Here is a 21,310-nt window from a genome sequence, read left to right as displayed (position 1 = left end):
TTAACCTATATAACCCGTTTCTAAGCCATACCTTATAGCTTAGGATGTGCCAAAGTAATGAAAATAAGAAGGTTGAGCTCTACACCAAAGAATTGACGTGTACCGAGGTGTTTGTGCAAAATTGCAAGAAGAAAAAAAAAAAAAAAAAGAAGTATAAGAAAAGAAAAGAAAATATTCTGCAAATCAAAAGAATAAAAGTTCAAAATCACTCCAAATGGAGTAGAAAATATGCACAATCCCTGGACGCTGAGTGGTATAAAAAGTTCAAAAAGAGCTATCCGTGTATGTGATCGTGAATAATACTTTGGTATGTTCTAAGTTTTTGTTATTCCTTTCCGTTCCTTCTTAACCTGAACCTGGCTTTTCATTACAACCAAAGTTGAAGACCTAACTGATCTTTTGGGAAATCTTGCTTGGAGGAGAGGTATGTACTCTAGTTCTTAGTATTCAATTCTTTTCATGAGACATTATTTTCAGAAATTGCCATTCTTCAAGCTAAGCATATGTGTTAATATTTGATTTCCATTACATAACTTCATACACATATGTGACATTTGAGTGTAAGCCTAGGATTCTGAGAGAAAAATTATAGAGTGATATCCGGTGAGGATTAGAGTCAAGGCGAAATAATTCCATGGCATTCGTTTGTGGTTATCTTTAAACTTTGATGTTATGAATTTCTGGTGTTACACATTACACTATGATGCAATTTACTCAAAGTGGCATAGCTTTAGTGATGCAAATATGATTGGCATGCATTGGTTTTTATTAGCTTGTTTAAAGTGGTGTCTTTAGCTCTTTTGTTTTGTAGTAAAACGTTTGTGGGTATCGTAACTGGTAAACCCTCAGGAGACACAACTCCTCCTACTAGGGACACCTAGAGGTTTAATGGCTTGTGGCACATGCTAAGTGCCATCGAGTTTACCTGCGAAAGTGGTTTAGTTAGTTTTTTGTTTTGTTTTGTTTTTCTTTTTGTTTCTAATTTTGCTCGAGGACTAGCAAAAGATAGGTTTGAGGTAGTTTGATAGATTCATATTTAGCATATATAGTCTACCTTTATTTGCATTGTTTTCATGTGAAATTGGTTAGTTTAATGTGCTTGGTGGAGATTTTGTAGGAAATCATACTTAGCAAGGCTTTGGAGCAAAAACTATAATTTTGGAAGCTTAAGGGATCAAAATGGGTGGAATTATCATCTCAACAAAATCTCAAGAAGTCACTCTGTCATTTCATCAAACACCTGGAGTGCATCTGTGCAAGTGTCAATTTATATCCACAACTGGTCTCAGTGACCAGCGCCAGAAAGATTGAGTTAGAGAAGCTTACCATCACATCACTGCCTTTCTCATGAAGAAGAACCCATCGTGAATTGCTGAAATGGTGGTTGCATCATTTGAGCAATTGCAAGAGATGCTAGATGACAAAATAATGAAATGGTCTGAAAGGAAAGAAAGCAACATGAATGAATTGCACTATTGCCAACGTAAAAGGCTGATTGGCTTAACAATTGTGAAACAATTGTTGGTTACCTTTTTTTGTTGAGCCACCACCGTCAGCTACTTTTGGAGCAAAGCATGGGTATTGGCTGGACACTAGATATACTTTCCTATTTTTTCCTTAAAACCCCAAAGCCAATTCCCTCTATCTTTTGAAGCCGCATGTTACTCTTCCTTTTGAGAATAGGTATTGTTTTTTTAATACATTCCTATTTTTCCTTTCCTTCCTAAATAAATATTATCTTCCTTATTTTTGGAGGAGTCCCTTGGCCTATAAATACAAAGCTTTAACCTAATAGCCAGATCATCTTTTTTCCACCATCGTCTTCTCTACCATATTTTTCCACCAACTTTCAGTCAACCAGAGAAATATCAGAGAGAGCCAAGAATTTGCTGCTGCTTTATTTGAGGAGCTTTTGAAGGTGTTCCTGTGAAGATTTTGAAGATCAAGTCCATCGGCCAAATTGGTTTTATGACAATAATTCTCTTGTTTATATTTTCTTCTGTCATGAACTAATTTCCCTCGCTAGGGCTACGATGTAGCCTAACCTTGAATACTTAATTTCTATCGTTATATTAATTTCTGCTTATTATCTCATGTTGAGTATTTGTTACTGTTCTTAATGATTTAAATATCTAGCTAATATTTAATTGATGATCCAAGCGGAGACCGAGAGGAGATGTTTGGTGTTTGCTTCTTGTAACAAATACCATGACTTGAATGAGTGCCCGAGAGGGACTAACATGACTCATGCAGTTTTCTTGTAGGTTCTCAGAGAACTTAATGGGTTATTGGTTTTCTAAATCCGTTGCTCGAGAGAGAATGGGTTGTTAATTGAGAATACTTTTGGTTGAGCCTGAGAGGGGATATCGAATGAATTAGGAGAAACCAACTATCAACATGGATAGTAATTAGGGTTAATTGGCTATAAGAATTAAGTAGAATTGGTTATGGTGAAGTCGGATGCTCTAGTGTCTCATCATCTTAATTTTCTATCGTTAATTAAATTGTTATTTTTCATAATTGTTTTAGTTTTCTTAAAATTAATCAATTTTCTTAATCAACTGTTCAAATAGACTTATGCATTAATCATAATTGGTAGTTAATAGGAAATTACAGTCTTCGTGGGAACGACACTCTACTTATTTCTATATTACTTGTACGGATTGTGCGCTTGCAATAATTTCACAACAGATGGAAAAGAGAATGGTTTCGATTTGGGCCTGAAAGAGAAGCGTGAGTTAGGTTTTCTTGAGTATGAGACGAGAGAGAAGAGAAGAAGAGGATGAGATGGGTTTTGCGAGAGAGAGAGCTGAGACAAAGAGTGGTGGTGGTTGCAGAGCGACAATGGAGAGAGAGAGTGAAGAGAGAATTGAGAGATAGCTGATAGCGGAAGAGAATTGAGATAGAGAAAGAGTTGAGAGGAAAAGAGAGAACTCGAGAGATGGGGAGGAAGAGCGAAGAGAGAAAAAAAAAAAAAAAAAAAGATGTGAAAATTTGTGAAGTATGCAATAAGTTTGTATTTATATATGGTATTGGCAAATTGTGTAGCTTGAGGATGGTATTTGCAGATTATGTTTTGCATTTTTTTTATTTTTTTCCAAGCAATGAAACTAATCTTTACTATAAAAAAAGAAAAAAAAATAAAAAGGGGGAAATAGTGGTTAATGCCACCATTTTTTTAATTTTAACTAGAAATACCACATTTCCCCATAAGTTTTGCAAATATCATCTAGAAATATATACTTATTGCCCACTTATTGGCCAATTAACACTTTTGGTTAGTTTTTGGTTTCTTTCTCAGCTCTCTCTTCGCTCTCTCTCTCTCTCTCAACACTTTTGGTCAGTTTTGGGTTTTTGTAGCTTGAGTTGGCGTTATAATTTAGGTTCGCCCACAGCTTTGCCCTCAAAACCCAGTTCTTCCTCTTCCTTTATGTTTTCTTCTCTACCCAAATACAAATCACTCCTGCAACCTAAACAAACCCAAACAAAACCATCTTTTCTGAATATGATAGCATGTCTGGGCATTAGGTGGCCATTATTTAAGCATTTTGGTCCAATTTTGGGGGGTTTTGAAGTCAGAGTTTACATGCCCTCTTCAAGAACAGCTTCTCCAGAAAATGAATTGTTGGGAATATGTAAGTTTTGATGTTAAATTGAATTTGATTACTAAAATTGGAATTGTGATTGATTTCGTTTGTATTTTGTGTAGAAAGTTAAGTATTCGGATTGATTTTGTTTGTCTTAAACAACAAATGACAGGACCCGACCCAAATTCCACTTTGGAATCTGAGCCGAACCTTATGCGTATCCGACACCTAGCAGGTGTCGGGCACTCTTGATCAAAATGCCCTTCTAAGTTTCCAAAATTCTTTTTCTTCTAGTTTGACTTCTGCCGAAAATTCGGCAAAGTCTCCCTTGTAATTCGCTCTTTTCCCAAAAAATTACCTGTAGGCAACAAGCAATATAAATATCCACAACTGTTCAACATGCATAATAATAGAATTCACGTAACCAAACATCAAATCTTTATGGCCTTAGGCCTCTTTAAATCAAATAAATTGTTCTGCCAACTGAAACTAGTCCCAACTTTTGGAACAACATGAGAACGTTAACAGATTTCAAAATAACTTAACTGAATAGATTTTCAATCACTTGGTCTTGCGGCTGCACCTAGAAACTCTAGGTTGCCTACGTACCCTTAACAAGGTATCAAGTCATATGTAGTTCTTTCTCTTTCTTTTATTGACAAGTTAAGTATTCAACTTTTATGTTTACCTCCTGCTTTGCAAAATCAAATATGAAAAGAAATTAAAAAAGAAAAAAAAATAATGAGAGGGGAATAACTTTTAAACTGGAAAAGAAACACAAGGAGAACAAAACGGGTATATAAAATCAAGTAACAACATGGTAAAATAAAACTTCACTTAAGAAAATATTCGTAAATTATACAGAATCCTTAAAACTTAGAACACTCTTAATCCTTGTCTCTTAAGTAGGAAAACATATATTAAAACCTTTGCCCATAAATACCAAGATAAAATCCTCAATTTTTAGTTTAAAACATCTCAAAACTTAAATACTCTCCACGTAGGCGTACCCCAATCATTTTCAGTCAATTCTAAGTATTCTGTCTGTTACACCCTCGCAGGCCTTTGAAACACAAAGTCAACCCTAGCCGCATTCCTCCCAAGCCTCGGGAACACAAAGTCAACCTGAGCCGCATTCCTTGCAAAACTTGGGGGACATGTAGTCGGCCCGAGAACACATATCCTCGCACCACACGGTTCAGGTATCCCCGAAACTTGTGGGGCATTATCATAAATGAGAAAACTGTTTCAAGCAACTGGAGGTACTCCCATGGTGGGTTTGAAAACTATTGTCTGAAGCTCATCATAAATTTTCCCTTATTTCACAATCCATTATCCGACCTTTATATCAACTTTCCAAGAATTAGTTCTCAACTACACTTAAAATATACACCACATTCTGATAAGAACTAATGTCCATGATTCATCATCTTTAAACTACTAAGTGTATATATATATAATAAATTTCTCGTCCACACCAAAATCCAATTAATAAGCCGTTCCTAACTTTACACAACCCAACATAGTTTAATACCATTAGAAAAGAAAATCGATTGCCTAATAACTTCTAAACATTTGCATAATCCAATATCACCCAATCATTCACTCTAATAATATTACTCATAATAATAACAAATAAATAAATAACGAGATAAACTTCAAATAAGAGAAGAACACTATAACATAAACTCACCATCCGAACATAATCAAAATAGTTCACAAACAGTCAAGCCTCATTTACACGGTCGTTCTAGTACTTCTCGAAGGGTGAACTACCCCGGAAGACTCACGTTTAACCGAGGGTCAAACTTTCTACATTGGGTCAACCGGGTCTATGGGACCCACAGCCTCTGTTTTATGATCCGAAAGTTCCTATGGATTTCACAAGTTTTAGAAAACACGTTTTGCAAGTTTGGTTCGGATCAAACGATCAGATCGCTCGCGATCGCACGAACGGACGGTTATTGTTTAACGTAAACTTTAAGTTATTAAATCAGAAATCCGGGGCTCCGATTCACTATCCGTGAAATCCTACACGATCCTAGGAGTGCCTAAATCAACATATATTAAAAGGGAGTCGATCCAACGGTTCGAACATATCAAACCTGGATAATGCCTAATATGCGATATCCGATCAGCGATCAAACGATAATCAAATTGAAATCCAAGCATACCGTGTTGCTCGGGAAGACATGAGAATCATTTTTGGACCAAGAAGAACACCCAAACAGTGCCCACGTGCCGCTAGTGCGTAGGTGTCCGAAGCAATTCCGGCAATTGAAAAATCTCCAAACCGTCGGTCAAGACCTATACCTACATGATTACACATAGAGTGGAGCAATTTTCGTTCTTAGACCTACCCCAAAAAGTTGACAGTAGTGGCTGGAATCAGAGGCCAAAACTGGCCAAAACTTCTATAGCTTATTTAACCCCCAAAAAGCAAAAATTTCTTCTAAATACCATAACCAGCAACTAGAACACCTCGAAAAGATGAGAAAGCATACCTGGTTCGCAAGATTTGGTGCCCGAAATCTTTCAAACGAACATGAGAAAAAAATTAGTTAACACCAACCACTTTTTCTCGATTTTCATGCCAAAATCGGCGACAGTGACAGTTGGGCTGGGCTGGGACTAGAAGGGGAGAGTGGTGCGGTCCTTTTGGGACCCGTGCCGCTAAGAATGGCCTCCGGTGGTGGCGGTGGTGGCTCTTGGGGCCACCAGCTGTGAAGAAAAATCGAAGGGAGGAGGGAGGGGGGAACTACGCATAGGGAGAGAGAGAGAGAGAGAGAGAGAGAGAGAGAGAGAGAGAGAGTTAAATCAGGTTTTAAAAAAAAACCTTTTTGAAAAATTTACAATTTTGCCACTAGACAATTTTTTATTGTAACTTATTCGTTACAACTCCGATTTGAGCCCACTATATGTCTACAGACTTATCTCGACGTGCTCTATGCAACAGTACAACTGAAATTCTCAAATTCTTTTCTGGACAAAAAGTCAACTTGTAAAGCTTTAAAAATATTCCCGGGGTAAAATTATCTTTTACTTGAATACTTTAATAATTAAATATTAATTTAGGATCGGGTTATTACAACAAATTTGTTTGTTCTTTGTCGATTGATTCTTGCATTTGGTATTGGAATTTTCTATGAACTTGTTATGATTATATCATAGTGAGGTAGCATTGTTGATTTGCTATTGCAATTGTATTGTGGTTTTATTGTGGTTGTATTGCAGTGGTATTGCTATGGTATTGTCGGTACATTGATTTTTTCTTTTTGTGTGTTTTATTGTCATAACCCAAACCTTAATTAATATTTAATTATTAATTTATTAAGAGGAAAAGATAATTTTACCCCTGGAATAATTTATTAAAGAAAAGTTGACTCTTTGACCGAGAAGGAATTTGACAATTCCACACACACCGTTGCGTAGAGCACGACGAAACGAGTTCGTAGACAAGAAGTGGGCTCGAATCGGAGCTTTAACGAAGAAAATACTGATAAAATACTCTGAGGGGCAAAACGGTAATTTGAAAAATCAGACTTGAAAAACCTCATTCTCTCTCTTCTCCCTCAATCTCTTCCCTCCCTCTTCCGACGTCCTCCCTTCAGCCGATTTTCAGACCCCCATAACTTCCGTCACCGACCTCCCTAAGCTGCAAGACCAGAGCCAAAATGACCGACCAAGCCTCGCCGTCAGCCCCAGCCCACCTCGACGCCAGCTGCCGTCGTAATCCAGACGGAAAACCACGAAAACCGTCAGTTTTCATTTGAAAATTCACAGCCGTTGATCTCCGTCATCCGGCCACCAAATCGAACAATCAAGGTGTGGATCCTTACCTATTTTTCATGACTTAGCTGCTAGTTGGATAGGATTGGAACGATTTCTAGCCTAGATAGATCAAATCACGATCCAAAGTTCTGCTGATTTTGAATTTGAAATTCCGGCCACTTCCGGCAAGTTTTTGGGGTAAGTCAAAGAACAAAAGTGGTTCCAAATAGGGTGTTTTACCTAGGACAGGAGTTTGGGCCAGCGGTTTGGAGATTTTCCAACATCCAGAAATTTATCAAGCCACCCACATGCTGTCCGCGCATGTGGCCGCACGTGGGGAGTTTAGTAGAGCTCACTTTCAGTCCTAGAATGATCCTCGTGTTGTCACGAGCGCGTAGAAATTCGTATATCTCAATTTGGATACTGTTTGAGCCTCGAACAGATTTTTGCATATTGTGCGATTTCCATGTTCAATACTGTTGAGCCGTTGGATCGTAATCATTTTCAGATATGTTAATCTAGACATTTCCAGAATCGTTTAGGATTCAACGGATCGTGAATCGTAGTTCCGAATACTCCAAAATCGTGAACCCTAGGGCTACGGTTTTAGAAATAATGCGATTGTACGATCGGGATCAATTCGACCGTCCGATCGAGATCAAACCCTCAGGACATGTGTCCTAGGTATATTGACACTTTTAGAGACTTCCGGATCATAATTTTGAGGTCGTGGACCCGCAGGGTCCCGGGTTGACTTTTGGGACTTTAGCGCTTTTTGAGTCCCAAGATACTTTTAAACTATTCCAAGTAGAAGGAAAGCTTTTATAGGCGTAGGAACAACTTTAATCTGACGCACGCACTTCGAGGAGCCAGGGGTCAGGATTTTTATAGAATATTATGGTAATTGAATCAAGTACCCGGGCACCAGTTGACCCGCAGGAGGGACCTTCAAGAGGTCTAGAAGCACGGACCACCAGTGAGTGGACTCTTTGTTTTTATAAATGAATTTAAGCAGTTCAGTTAGAGTATTTGATCTTGAATAAGTTTTACTCAAAGATTAGTGTTTATAAGCTGTTATATGCTTTTAAATATTTTATTTTGCATGCTGCCGAGTGGAATATCCTTTAAAGGATATAGGAAAAGAAATTCTAGTTAATTATCAGATAAATGGAAGTAGAGTGTTAGAGTTTACAGAAATTCAGTTATTCAGCAGATTTTTTTCAGAAACTTTATATTTCCCTAAACCACCTTAGGTACCCAGATATACAGATGTTGCTTTCGTTAAATAAGTTGCCTTCAGATCAAATGTTGCCTTCGAATTTTATTGGTTGCCTTTGGTTTAGTCAGCATGCTTGACAGTTGCCCCACGAGTTCTATTGTACCCGAACTCGTGTGAAGCGAGTAATGTGGATCAGGCTGACTACGGTCCCCTGAATCCTGCGAGTTGCTGCTCAAACTGACCTTGTGTCACTGAGACCTGCGAGTACGTGTCACCCATGGTGATGCGAGGAATTGACGGATATTAGGAATTGACAGAAATAAGGGGTACACCTAGGTGGTAATTTTAAACTGTTTTCAATGCTTTTAAGAAATTAATATTGACCATGAGTATGATTGGCATATATATGTATAAATATATGAGTGCATTGATTTCAGTACGAATATAATAAAGTGAATGAATTAGTTTGTATAACTGTTTTTACAGTGGGGTTAGTATGTTCATATGTATTTTTCTAAACTTTATTTTTGGGTCTACTCACCTTTTTAATGTTTTGCGCCCCCAGGCAGTAAGCGTGCACAATGATCCACCACTGGGTCGTTTTCCACCTTCCGCGCTTTCCTTTCTGATGTAGGACTTTTCTGTAAAAGAATTGACTCCTTTTGTATATTCTTAGTACTCGCTCTGATAAATTGCCCCATAATTAGAATTGAACTGTTGGAACGTATATATATACGTATGCTAGCAGTTGGTTGTGTATATATGCTTGTTTAGCAGGTGTAAATTTTTTGGTATTGACCCAGTTACAAGGGAGACTCTGCCGATTTATTTTTGGTAGGAGTCAACCTTGTTATTTTATCGTGCTTTGTAGGAAAGGGCAATTAGGTCATTCGTGTCCAACATCCGCCAGATGTCGGACATGCACAGGGTCTGGCTAGGATTCTAAAGCGAAATTTGGGTCTGGTCTTGTCAACTTGGTATCAGAGCATTAGGTTTAACTTCCTGTAGACTTTGCACTTTGTGCATTCCAGTTTTCCGGAATATCTGTTTCTTGTGATAGTAAATATGGGCCCTATGTAATGACCCAAACCTAAAATTCATATTTAATTAGTAATTTATTATGGGGAAATATAATTTTGCCCTTGGAATAATTTATTAACGAAAAGTTGACTTTTTGACCGAAAAGGAATTTGACAATTCTACATACACCGTTGCGTAGAGCACGACGAAAGGAGTTCGTAGACACGAAGTGGACTCAAGTCGGAGCTTTAACGAAGCAAATACGGTTAAAATATCACGAGGGGCAAAATGGTAAATTGCAAAATCAGATTTAAACCCTCAGTTTCTCCTTTCTCCCTCAGTTTTTCTTTCTTTCTTTCTCTCTCTCTCTCTCTCTCTCTCTCTCTCTCTCTCTCTCTCTCTCCCTCTCTCTCTCCCGTCGCGCGAACCCATTCCCCCTAACCCAGTCGATTTTTCTTCTCCTCGCCGCCACCACGTCCGGCCGTCAACTTCATCGGCACCGGTCCCAAAAGAACCAGCTCATCCTCCTCTACAAGTCTCAGCCTTCGGCCGCTCCATTCCACCGCTGGCGTCGCCGAAATTTGCAGAAATCTGGTGGTTCTCCCTCAATTCTCCACCAAATTTGTTGAGTAAGGTATGGATTTCTACCTATTTCCCATGCTCTAGCTGATGGTTGGGTAGGTTTGCATCGATTTTGACCGTAGCTAGCACAGTTTTCAAATTGGAATTCGGCCGATTTTTGGCCTCTGTGTCTGGCCACTTCCGGTTAGTTTTTGGGGTAGGTCCAAGAACAAAAGTGGTTCCAAATATGGTGTTATACCTAGGGTACGAGTTTGGAGCCGTGGTTTAGAGATTTTCCGGCGATGCGTAATCGCTATGGACACCCAGTGCTGCCGGCAGGTGCGGCGGAGCGTGGGCGAGGGTAGTGCAATGGTACTGTGCCTTGATACGATCCTTAGGTCTTCACGAGCGCGTAGGAATTCGCAGATCTCAATTTGGATACCGTTTGAGCCTCGAACGGATTTTCCATATTGTGCGATTATCGGGTTCAAAACTATTGAGCCGTTGGATCGTAATCAATTTAAGATATGTTTCTCTAGATAATTTCAGAAACATGTATGATTTGACGGATTGTGAATCGGAGTCCCGGATACTCCGAAAACACGAACCCTAGGGCTAGGGTTTAGGAATTATGCGATTACACGATTGTGATCAATCCGACCGTCCGATTGACACCAATACTCTCGGGACATGTGTCCTAGATATATTGGACCTTCCAGCGGCTTCCAGATCATGTTGTGAGGTCATGGACCCATGGGGTCCCAAATTGACTTTTTGGGACGTTAGCGCTTTTTGAGTCCCAAGATACCGCTAAACTATCCCACATGGAAGGAAAGCTTTTATGGGCATATGGAGAACTTTAAATTGACGCACGTACGTTTAGGAGCCAGGGGTAGGGTTTTTAATTTAATACTATATTGTATTAATAGAATATTATGGTCATTGAATCAGGCACCCGGGCACCAGTTGACCCGCAGGAGGGACCTTTAAGAGGTCCAGCGAGCTCGGACTATCAGTGAGTGGACTCTTTGTTTTAATAAATGAATTTAAGCAGTTCAGTTTCAGTTATAAGCTGTTTTATTCTGTTAAATATTTTATACTGCATGCCGCCGAGTGAAATCTCTTTTAAGGAATATAGAAAAAGGAATTCTAGTGAATTATCAGATAAACGGCAGCAGAAGTTTAAAGGTTACAGAAATTCAGAAACTTTATATTTTCTTAAACCACCTTGTACCCAGAGATTAAATGTTGCCTTCGGATTATATTTGTTGCCTTCGGTTTAGTCAGCATGCTTGACAGTTGCCCCACGAGTTCCTTGGTACTCGAACTTGTGTGGAGTGAGTAATGCGGATCAGGTGAACTACGGTCCCCTGAATCCTGCGAGTTGCGGTTCGGATTGACTTCGTGTCACTGAGACCTGCGAGTATATGTCACGCATGGTGATGCAATGAATTGACGGATATAAGGAATTGACGGAAATAAGGGTACACCTAGGTGATAGTTTTAAACTGTTTTCAACTATATAATTATATACATGCCTTGATCTCAGAAATAAAGAAAATAAGCTAGTTTGTATAACTGTTTTTACAGTGGGGTTAGTATGTTCATATGCTATTTTCTAAACTTTGTTTTTAGGTCCGCTCACCCTTTTTGTTGTTTTGCGCCCCCAGGCAGTAGACGTGCACAGGAATCCACCACCGGGCCGTTTCCCGTCTTCCGCTCCTTTCTTTTGATGTAGGATTTTTGTTTTGTAAAGAATTCACTCCTTGTAAATTCTTAGTAGTCGCTCTGATGTTTTGCCCTAGACTGAGATTTGAATTGTTGGAATGTATATATATGTATGCTGGCAGTTGGTTATATATATATATATACTTATTTTGGCAGGTGTAATTGATTTGGTATTGAGCCAATTACAAGGGAAACTCTGCCGATTTTTCGGTAGATGTCAACCTTGTTATTTTATTATGTTTTGTATAGAAGGGCAAATAGGTCATTTGTGCCCGACATTCGCCAAGTGTCGGTCACGCACAGGGTCTGGCTCGGATTCCAAAGCGGAATTTGGATCGGGTCCAGTCACCCTAAGCGTGGTGGCTTCCATAGAGGGACTAGACAGTCGTCTCGAAAAAGGGGACAGGATCCCCAGCTCGAGCGGGAGGAATGTCTTATTCTTGCACCGGTACCTGAACTGGTAGAGCAATCCGTTGTTGGAGGCCTGTCAGGAGCCGTACCTGCTGTGCCCACTATGCTGGGAGATCCCAACTTCCAGCAGACTTTGGAGTTGCTGACTCAAGTTTTATCCCGGACTAGGTAGTCCAGAGATCCCTCCCTGGGATATGCTGATCAAGCTAAGAGGATTGGAGCCACTGATTTTGATGGTGATGGTAACCCAGCAGTAGCTGAGGAATGGATAGAACGGATGGAGCAGATCATGGAGGTCATGGATGTTCCACAGAACCGCAGGGTTACTCTGGCTACCTTCTTTTTTTATCAGAAATGCTAGATATTGGTGGGAATCGATTAAGAGGAGATATCGAGATCCTTCAGCCATTACATGGCAATTATTCAGAGTCGCATTTGACAGTCAGTACTATCCACTAGCTTACCAGAATGTGAAGATGGAAGAGTTTTTACAGCTGGAACAGTGGACAATGACAGTATTAGAGTACAGAGTTTTCTTGGGTTAGCCGGGTATTACCGTCGCTTCGTGGAAGGGTTCTCCACTATAGTGGCGCCTCTCACTTGTTTGATAAGGAAAGGAGTTAGGTTTGACTGGTTAGATAAGTGTGAGGAGAGCTTCAATGAACTTAAGACTAGGCTAACCACTGCTCCGTTTTAGCACTTCCGGATGATAGTGGGAACTTCGTTCTCTACAGTGATGCATCTCAACAAGGACTTGGATGTGTGTTGATGCAGTATGGTAGGGTGATCGCTTATGCTTCTAGACAACTTAAGAAGCATGAGTTGAATTATCTTATTCATGATTTGGAACTTGCTGCAGTAGTTTTTGCCTTAAAGATTTGGCGGCATTATCTTTACGGGGAAACATGCCAGATCTTTACAAATCACAAAAGTTTAAAGTATTTATTTACCCAGAAGGAATTGAATTTGAGGCAAAGAAGATGACTGTACCATCGAGTATCACCCAAGAAGAGCTAATGTTGTAGCGGATGCACTCAGTAGGAAATCTTCGGGATCTATAGCTTATCTTCGAGGGAGGTATTTGCCATTGATGGTAGAAATGAGGAAGCTCAGAGTTGGGCTAGGTATGGATAATCAAGGAGTACTGTTAGCTACTCTCCATGTGAGACCAGTGCTAGTAGAACGAATACTCGCAGCTCAATCCTAGGATCCTTTGATTTGCACACTACAATTGGAGGTTGAGAATGGCGACAGAACTGATTGTTCAGTAAGAAATGATGGAGCGTTAATGGTGGGTAACAGGTTATATGTCCCTAATGATGAAGTTTTAAAAAGGGAGATTCTTGAGGATGCCCGTGAGTCAGTTTTTGCGATGCACCCTGGAAGCAAAAAAATGTATCATACTCTGACAAAGCACTACTGGTGGCCTTTTATGAAGAAAAAAATAGCAGAGTATGTCAAAAGGTGCCTATTTTGTCAGCAAGTGAAAGCTGAGTGGCAGAAACCATCAGGGTTGTTGCAACCACTTCCGATTCCTGAATGGAAGTGGGAGCAGATTACAATGGATTTTTTGTTCAAGCTTCCCCGAACACAGAATAAACATGATGGAGTTTGGGTAATCATGGATCGACTCACCAAGTCCGCCCATTTTCTACCGGTGAGAGCAAATTATAGTTTGAATAAACTGGCTAAGATTTTTGTTGTGAAATTATTGCAAGCGCACAATCCATACAAGTAATATAGAAATAAGTAGAGTGTCGTTCCCACGAAGACTGTAATTTCCTATTAACTACCAATTATGATTAATGCATAAAGTTTATTTGAACAGTTGATTAAGAAGATTGATTAATTTTAAGAAAACTAAAACAATTATGAAAAATAACAATTTAATTAACAATAGAAAATTAAGATGATGAGACACTAGAGCATCCGACTTCACCATAACCAATTCTACTTAATTCTTATAGCCAATTAACCTTAATTACTATCCATGTTGACAGTTGGTTTCTCCTAATTCATTCGATATCCCCTCTCGGGCTCAACCAAAAGTATTCTCAATTAACAACCCATTCTCTCTCGAGCAACGGATTTAGAAAACCAAGAACCCATTAAGTTCTATGAGAACCTACAAGAAAACTGCATGAGTCATGTTAGTCCCTCTCGGGCACTCATTCAAGTCATGGTATTTGTTACAAGAAGCAAACACCAAACATCTCCTCTCGGTCTCCGCTTGGATCATCAATTAAATACTAGCTAGATATTTAAATCATTAAGAACAGTAACAAATACTCAACATGAGATAATAATCAGAAATTAATATAACGATAGAAATTAAGTATTCAAGGCTAGGCTACATCGTAGCCCTAGCAAGGGAAATTAGTTCATGACAGAAGAAAATATAAACAAGAGAATTATTGTCATAAAACGAATTTGGCCGATGGACTTGATCTTCAGAATCTTCACAGGAACACCTTCAAAAGCTCCTCAAATAATGCAGCAGCAAATTCTTAGCTTCCTCTGATATTTCTCTGGTTGAATGAAAGTTGGTGGAAAAATATGGTAGAGAAGACGATGGTGGAAAAAAGATGCCCTGGCTATTAGGTTAACGCTTTGTATTTATAGGCCAAAGGACTCCTCCAAAAATAAGGAAGATAATATTTATTTAGGAAGGAAAGAAAAATAGGAATATTAGAAAAATTAAGACCTATTCTCAAAAGGAAGTAACATGCGGCTTAGTCAAAGAGGGAATTTGCTTTGGGGTTTTAAAGGGAAAATAGGAAAGTATTCTCAAGGGTCCAGCCGATACCCACAATTTGCTCCAAAGCCTTGCTAGGTATGATTTCCTACAAAATCTTCACCAAACGCATTAAACTAACCAATTTCACATGAAAACAATGCAAATAAAGATAGATTATATATGCAAAATATGAATCTATCAATTTTCGTCAAACCTATCTTTTGCTAGTCCTCGAGCAAAATTAGAAATTAAAACAAACACAAAACAAAAACTAACTGAACCACTTTCGCAGGTAAATGAAGCTTTTGGAACCCAATTGCAATTTAGTACTGCATTTCACCCCCAAACAGATGGTCAGTCTGAGAGGACAATTCAGACATTGGAAGATATGTTGAGAGCGAGTGCACTACAATTTCGGGGTGACTGGGATGAGAAGTTACCATTTATGGAGTTTGCTTATAATAACAGTTATCAAGTGAGTATCGGAATGTCTCCATTTGATGCCTTGTATGGAAAACAATGTAGAACTCCATTCTATTGGGATGAAGTGGGTGAACACAGATTGGAAATATCTGAGGATGTTGAACTGACAAAGAAACAAGTGAAAATAATTAGAGAACGACACAAGACAGCCCAGGACCGACAAAAGAGTTATGCAAACAATAGAAGAAAAGACCTTCAGTTTGAAGTTGGAGACTGGGTATTTCTGAAATTATCACCTTAGAAGGGTATCGTGAGATTTGGGAAGCGGGAAAAATTAAGCCCTCGCTATATTGGACCATATGAGATTGTAGAGCGTGTGGGTCTAGTAGCTTACAGGCTTGCTTTGCCTGCAGATCTATCACGATTGCACGATGTATTCCATGTCTCCATGCTTCGAAAGTATATTTCCGACCCTTCTCATGTTTAGGAGGAGCAACCAGTAGAATTGGAGGACGATTTCACTTATGTAGAGCAACCAGTTCAGATTTTGGATTGGAAGACGTAAGCATTGCGGTTGAGAGAGATTCCACTTGTGAAGGTTTTATGGAGGAGTCATAATGTGGAAGAGGCTACATGGGAACCCGAAGACCAAATGCAGGAGCAATACCCATACCTCTTCGAGTGACAGGCACGTAAATTTCGAGGACGAAATTTTTATAAGGGGGTAGGTTGTAATAACCCAAACCTTAATTAATATATATTTATTAATTTATTAAGAAGAAAAGACAATTTTACCCTTAGAATAATTTATTAAAGAAAAGTTGACTTTTTGACCGAGAAGGAATTTGACAATTCCACATACACCGTTGCGTAGAGCACGACGAAACGAGTTCGTAGACACGAAGTGGGCTCAAATCGGAGCTTTAACGAAGAAAATACTATTAAAATACTATGAGGGGCAAAACGGTAATTTAAAAAATTAGACTTGAAAAACCTCATTCTCTCTCTTCTCCCTCAGTCTCTTCCCTCCCTCTCCCAACATCCTCCATTCAGCCAATTTTCAAACCCCCATAACTTCCGTCACCGACCACCCCAAGTCGTAAGACCAGAGCCAAAACGACCGGCCAAGCCTCATCGTCAATCCCAGCCCACCTCGACGCCAGCCACCGCCGTGATCCCGCCGAAAAACCACGAAAACCGCCAGTTTTCGTTCGAAAATTCACGGCCGTCGATCTCCGTCATCCAGCCACCAAATCGGACGATCAAGGTATGAATCCTTATCTATTTTTCACGACTTAGCTGCTAGTTGAGTAGGATTGGAACGATTTCTAGCCTAGATAGATCAAATCACGATCCAAAGTTTCGCCGGTTTTGAGTTTGAAATTTCGGCCATTTCCGGCCAGTTTTTGGGGTAAGTCCAAGAACAAAAGTGGTTCCAAATAGGGTGTTTTACCTAGAACATGAGTTTGGGCCAGCGGTTTGGAGATTTTCCAACCGCTAGAAATTTATCAAGCCACCCACGCGCTGCCAGCACGTGGGCAATTTAGTGGAGCTCACTTTCAGTCCTAGAATGATCCTCGTGTTGTCACGAGCGCGTAGGAATTCGCGGATCTCAATTTGGATACCGTTTGAGCCTCAAACAGATTTTTGCATATTGTGCGATTTCCAAGTTCAATACTGTTGAGCCGTTGGATCGTAATCATTTTCAGATATGTTAATCTAGACATTTTCAAGATCATTTAGGATTCAACGGATCGTGAATCGGAGTTCCGGATACTCCGAAATCGCGAACCCTAGGGTTAGGATTTTAGAAATAATGCGATTGTACGATCATGATCAATCCGACCGTCCGATCGAGATCAAACCCTCAGGACATGTGTCCTAGGTATATTGACACTTTTAGAGACATCCAGATCATAATTTTGAGGTCGTGGACCCGCAGGGTCCCGGATTGACTTTTGGGACTTTAGCGCTTTTTGAGTCCCAAGATACTTCTAAACTATTCCAAGTGGAAGGAAAGCTTTTATGGGCATAGGAACAACTTTAATCTGACACATGCACTTCTAGGAGTTAGGGGTCAGGGTTTTTAAATTAATACTATATTGAGTATTGTATTCATAGAACATTATGGTAATTGAATCAGGCACCCGGGCACAAGTTGACCTGCAGGAGGGACCTTCAAGAGGTCCAGCGAGCACGGACCACCAATGAGTGGACTCTTTGTTTTTATAAATGAATTTAAACAGTTTAGTTACAGTATTTGATCTCGAATAAGTTTTACTCAAAGATTAGTGTTTTATAAGCTGTTATATGCTTTTAAATATTTATTTTGCATGCTGCTGAGTGGAATATCCTTTAAAGGATATAGGAAAAGAAATTCTAGTTAATTATCAGATAAATGGCAGCAGAGTTTTAGAGTTTACAGAAATTCAGTTATTCAGCAGATTTTCTTCAAAAACTTTATATTTTCCTAAACCACCGTAGGTACCCAGATATACAGATGTTGCTTTCGGTAAATAAGTTACCTTCAGATCAAATGTTGCCCTCAGATTTTATTGGTTGCCTTCGGTTTAGTCAACATGCTTGACAGTTGCCCCACGAGTTCTATGGTACTCGAACTGGTGTGGAGCGAGTAATGCGGATCAGGCTGACTACGGTCCCCTGAATCCTATGAGTTGTGGCTCGGACTGACCTTGTGTTACTGAGACCTACGAGTACGTGTCACCCACGATGATGCGAGGAATTGACGGATATTAGGAATTGATGGAAATAAGGGGTACACCTAGGTGGTAGTTTTAAACTGTTTTCAATGCTTTTAAGAAATTAATGTTGACCATGAGTATGATTGACATATATATGTATAATTATATGAGTGCATTGATTTCAGTACGAATATAATAAAGAGAATGAATTAGTTTGTATAACTGTTTTTACAATGGGGTTAGTATGTTCATATGTATTTTTCTAAACTTTGTTTTTGGGTCCACTCACCTTTTTAATATTTTGCGCCCCCAGGCAGTAGGCGTGCACAGTGATCCACCACCGGGCCCTTTCATTTCTGATGTAGGACTTTTCTGTAAAAGAATTGACTCCTTTTGTAAATTCTTAGTAGTCGCTCTGATAAATTGCCCCAGAATTATAATTGAACTGTTAGAATGTATATATATACGTATGCTGGCAGTTGGTTGTGTATATATGCTTGTTTGGTAGGTGTAAATTTTTTGGTATTGACTCAGTTACAAGGGAGACTCTGCCGATTTTATTTTAGTAGGAGTCAACCTTGTTATTTTATCGTGCTTTGTAGGGAAGGGCAATTAGGTCATTTGTGCCCGACATCCGCCAGGTGTCGGACACGCACAGGGTCTGGCTAGGATTCCAAAGCGGAATTTGGGTCGGATCTTGTCATTTATTGTATGATACTGTAATTTAATAGGAATATATGTTGATATCATTTTTCTTTATCTGCTTGTGATTTGGTTGAAATATTATTTACGATCTCTCTCTCTCTCTCTCTCTATCTCTGCTCTTTGTATTTTTCTCAACATTTATGTGCTAATGCCTGGTATTGTTTTGGAACCATAATCATTGTCAATCTCATTGTTTCTTTAAAGGATTACTATGAAATTGTTACTCCATTTTCTTCTTTCCTTAGTTTTAAGACATTTTTGTTTGGAGAGAAAGAACTTTGTTTTTGTAATCTAAAAGACTAGGTACTCTTGGTGAGTATTTTCTGATCTGCAAGATCCATAAATGTATGCCAGTTTACTACTTTTGCACTTGAACTTTGGCCGTCTAAAATTTGAAAAGTCTTGTATGCCAGCAGTATATCTATGTCACACATCTTGGGTAAGAGGTGTTCTTCAATTGTAATAGTTTGCTTTGTTGTACGTGTTCAAACTACCTCAAAATGTTTTCATTGTTGTCTTGAGTTCAATACCAACAAAAGTTTTTAAATGATAAAAAATTATGAAAAGCTTATACATAACACACATACAGTTGAACATAGCTAGAGTGTATATCTACGAAGATGTCATTGTGCTTCAAATTAACAAATTTGTGGGGTGAAAGCACAATGGTTGACATGCCATTCTGCATTTGATGAAAATAATTGATGACTTTGCATGGAAGTATACTCATTAAATATCTTAGATTCTATCAATGAATGAAATATTTGCCTTCGAGAGCTTCGTGTCTTTTGATTTGTTTTATCAAGTATCTTATATTCTATAAATGAATGAAATATTTTGGTAGATTGGAGAGACTAGTCAGCTAGTGGATTTTGGATCATGACTTTTGAGGAGAACTAGCAATTAAGTTTGGCTTATGCTTGTTATTATTAGTCCCTAAGAATTAGTAATTTGTGAGGACATCTAAGACATTATGTATTCTTTTTGTGGAGCCTTATGACACGATGCTTTATTTCATTGGTTCTTGTGTATTCTTCTTATAGCAATTTTATGAGCTGTAGGTGAACTCATTGCTTGCAGTTAGCTTGTACTTAGTAGCATGCAATAGTCATCTTCTTAAGTTGTCTGAGAAGTGGAAATTATTTGGGCCTTTGAAATTCAAATTTGTTTTTTTATTGCTTGTTTATTTCCATTTTATTGTCATTTTGTTGCCATTTTATTGCTTTGTGGTAGACAGTTAACTTCACTCTTAGTCATGGTGAACTCTCTTCCCTCTTAATAATTTTTTTAACTAAGAAATCCTAGCCGCACTATAATCCCCTTTCTCCTTGCTGACAACCAACCGCGAGGAAGCTAAGGGGGGAAGGTGGCCACTGCCCCTCCTCCCCTCCGCCCATCTTCCCCTTCCTCTCCTCATTTCCCCTTATTTTTCTCCCATATTTTCCTTTCCTCTTGTCCCCTCTTCTCCTTCCCTTCCCCTCCCTAGATAGTCTAGATCTATTTGGATCTAGGTATGTTTATCTGTTTGTTTTGCTTGGTTGTTTTTGCAGTATTTCAGGTGACTGGTATTGTCTTTGTTTTATTTCAGAGACTTCCAGATCATAAAACAGCGACGACAGTAGTGATGCTGGATTGTGTCTCTCTTTGGGAGAGTTGTGATACCGGGTGGCTGATGTTTTGTCTCTGTTTTAACGACGGCGGCAGCAGCAATACTGGTGGTAGTTGTTGGGATGTGGTGCTCTTCTTTACTTTGCGCCGATCGAAGAACAGTGCTTGGTCATAGGAGGTTTTCTTTGTTAGGTTCTGAGTTGAAGTGGAGTACTTCTCATGGGTCTTTTTACTGTGGTTTATGTGTTCGTTCTCCTTGTTCTCTCTTGATTTCTGCTACGGTATGACTTATTGTTTGTATGGGTGTCAAAGGACTATGATTTTGCTCATAGAAGGCTTCTTTTGACAGTTGGGATGTTCTGCGGTTCTCTCCTATGAGTTTACTATTTAGGATTTCTACGGCCCTTTCATGTGGGTCTACTATGTTGGTCTCTAGTTGTGGTTCTCGTCAGCGGTCTTTGTATTAGATTTTGTTTTTGACTTGTTCTTTTATTGTAATGGTCCAAAGTGACTTGAATTGGACTCTCCTGTTAGTCCATGACGTGTGTGGTACTCTTTCCTCCTCTGAGATTTGTCCCATGAGGTTGTCCTAGGAAGGTTTTAACGAGGTCACTATATCATGCCGCTCTTTGTACATCTGTGGTTTTATGAATGAATTCTCATTCTAAAAAAAAACTTCATTTTGATGTGGAGATTATATTTGTGAACTAAAAGAATTTACACTAGAGGTTTTATGTTCTAGTTGTAATTTAAGCATGGTTCAGTTTTGGTTATGTTTGCAGGTTGTGAATTTAACTTGAGGGCTTGCTTGGTTTCGTTTCATATTATGGGGTTTGTT

General features: G+C 39.1%; 1 long non-coding RNA gene across 1 annotated transcript; it reads right to left on the bottom strand.

Moving 5' to 3' along the window:
- LOC109950769 lies at window positions 762–1,587 on the bottom strand. Its single transcript, XR_002273066.1, has 2 exons — window positions 1,530–1,587; window positions 762–1,438 (listed from the first exon to the last, which is right to left on the bottom strand). It is a non-coding gene; the product is annotated as an uncharacterized LOC109950769 (long non-coding RNA).

This window comes from Prunus persica, chromosome G8, assembly GCF_000346465.2.
Source record: "Prunus persica cultivar Lovell chromosome G8, Prunus_persica_NCBIv2, whole genome shotgun sequence".
Lineage (NCBI taxonomy): Eukaryota > Viridiplantae > Streptophyta > Magnoliopsida > Rosales > Rosaceae > Prunus > Prunus persica.
The sequence above is the reverse complement of the archived record's forward strand: the minus strand, read 5'-3'. Positions and strand labels throughout refer to the sequence as shown.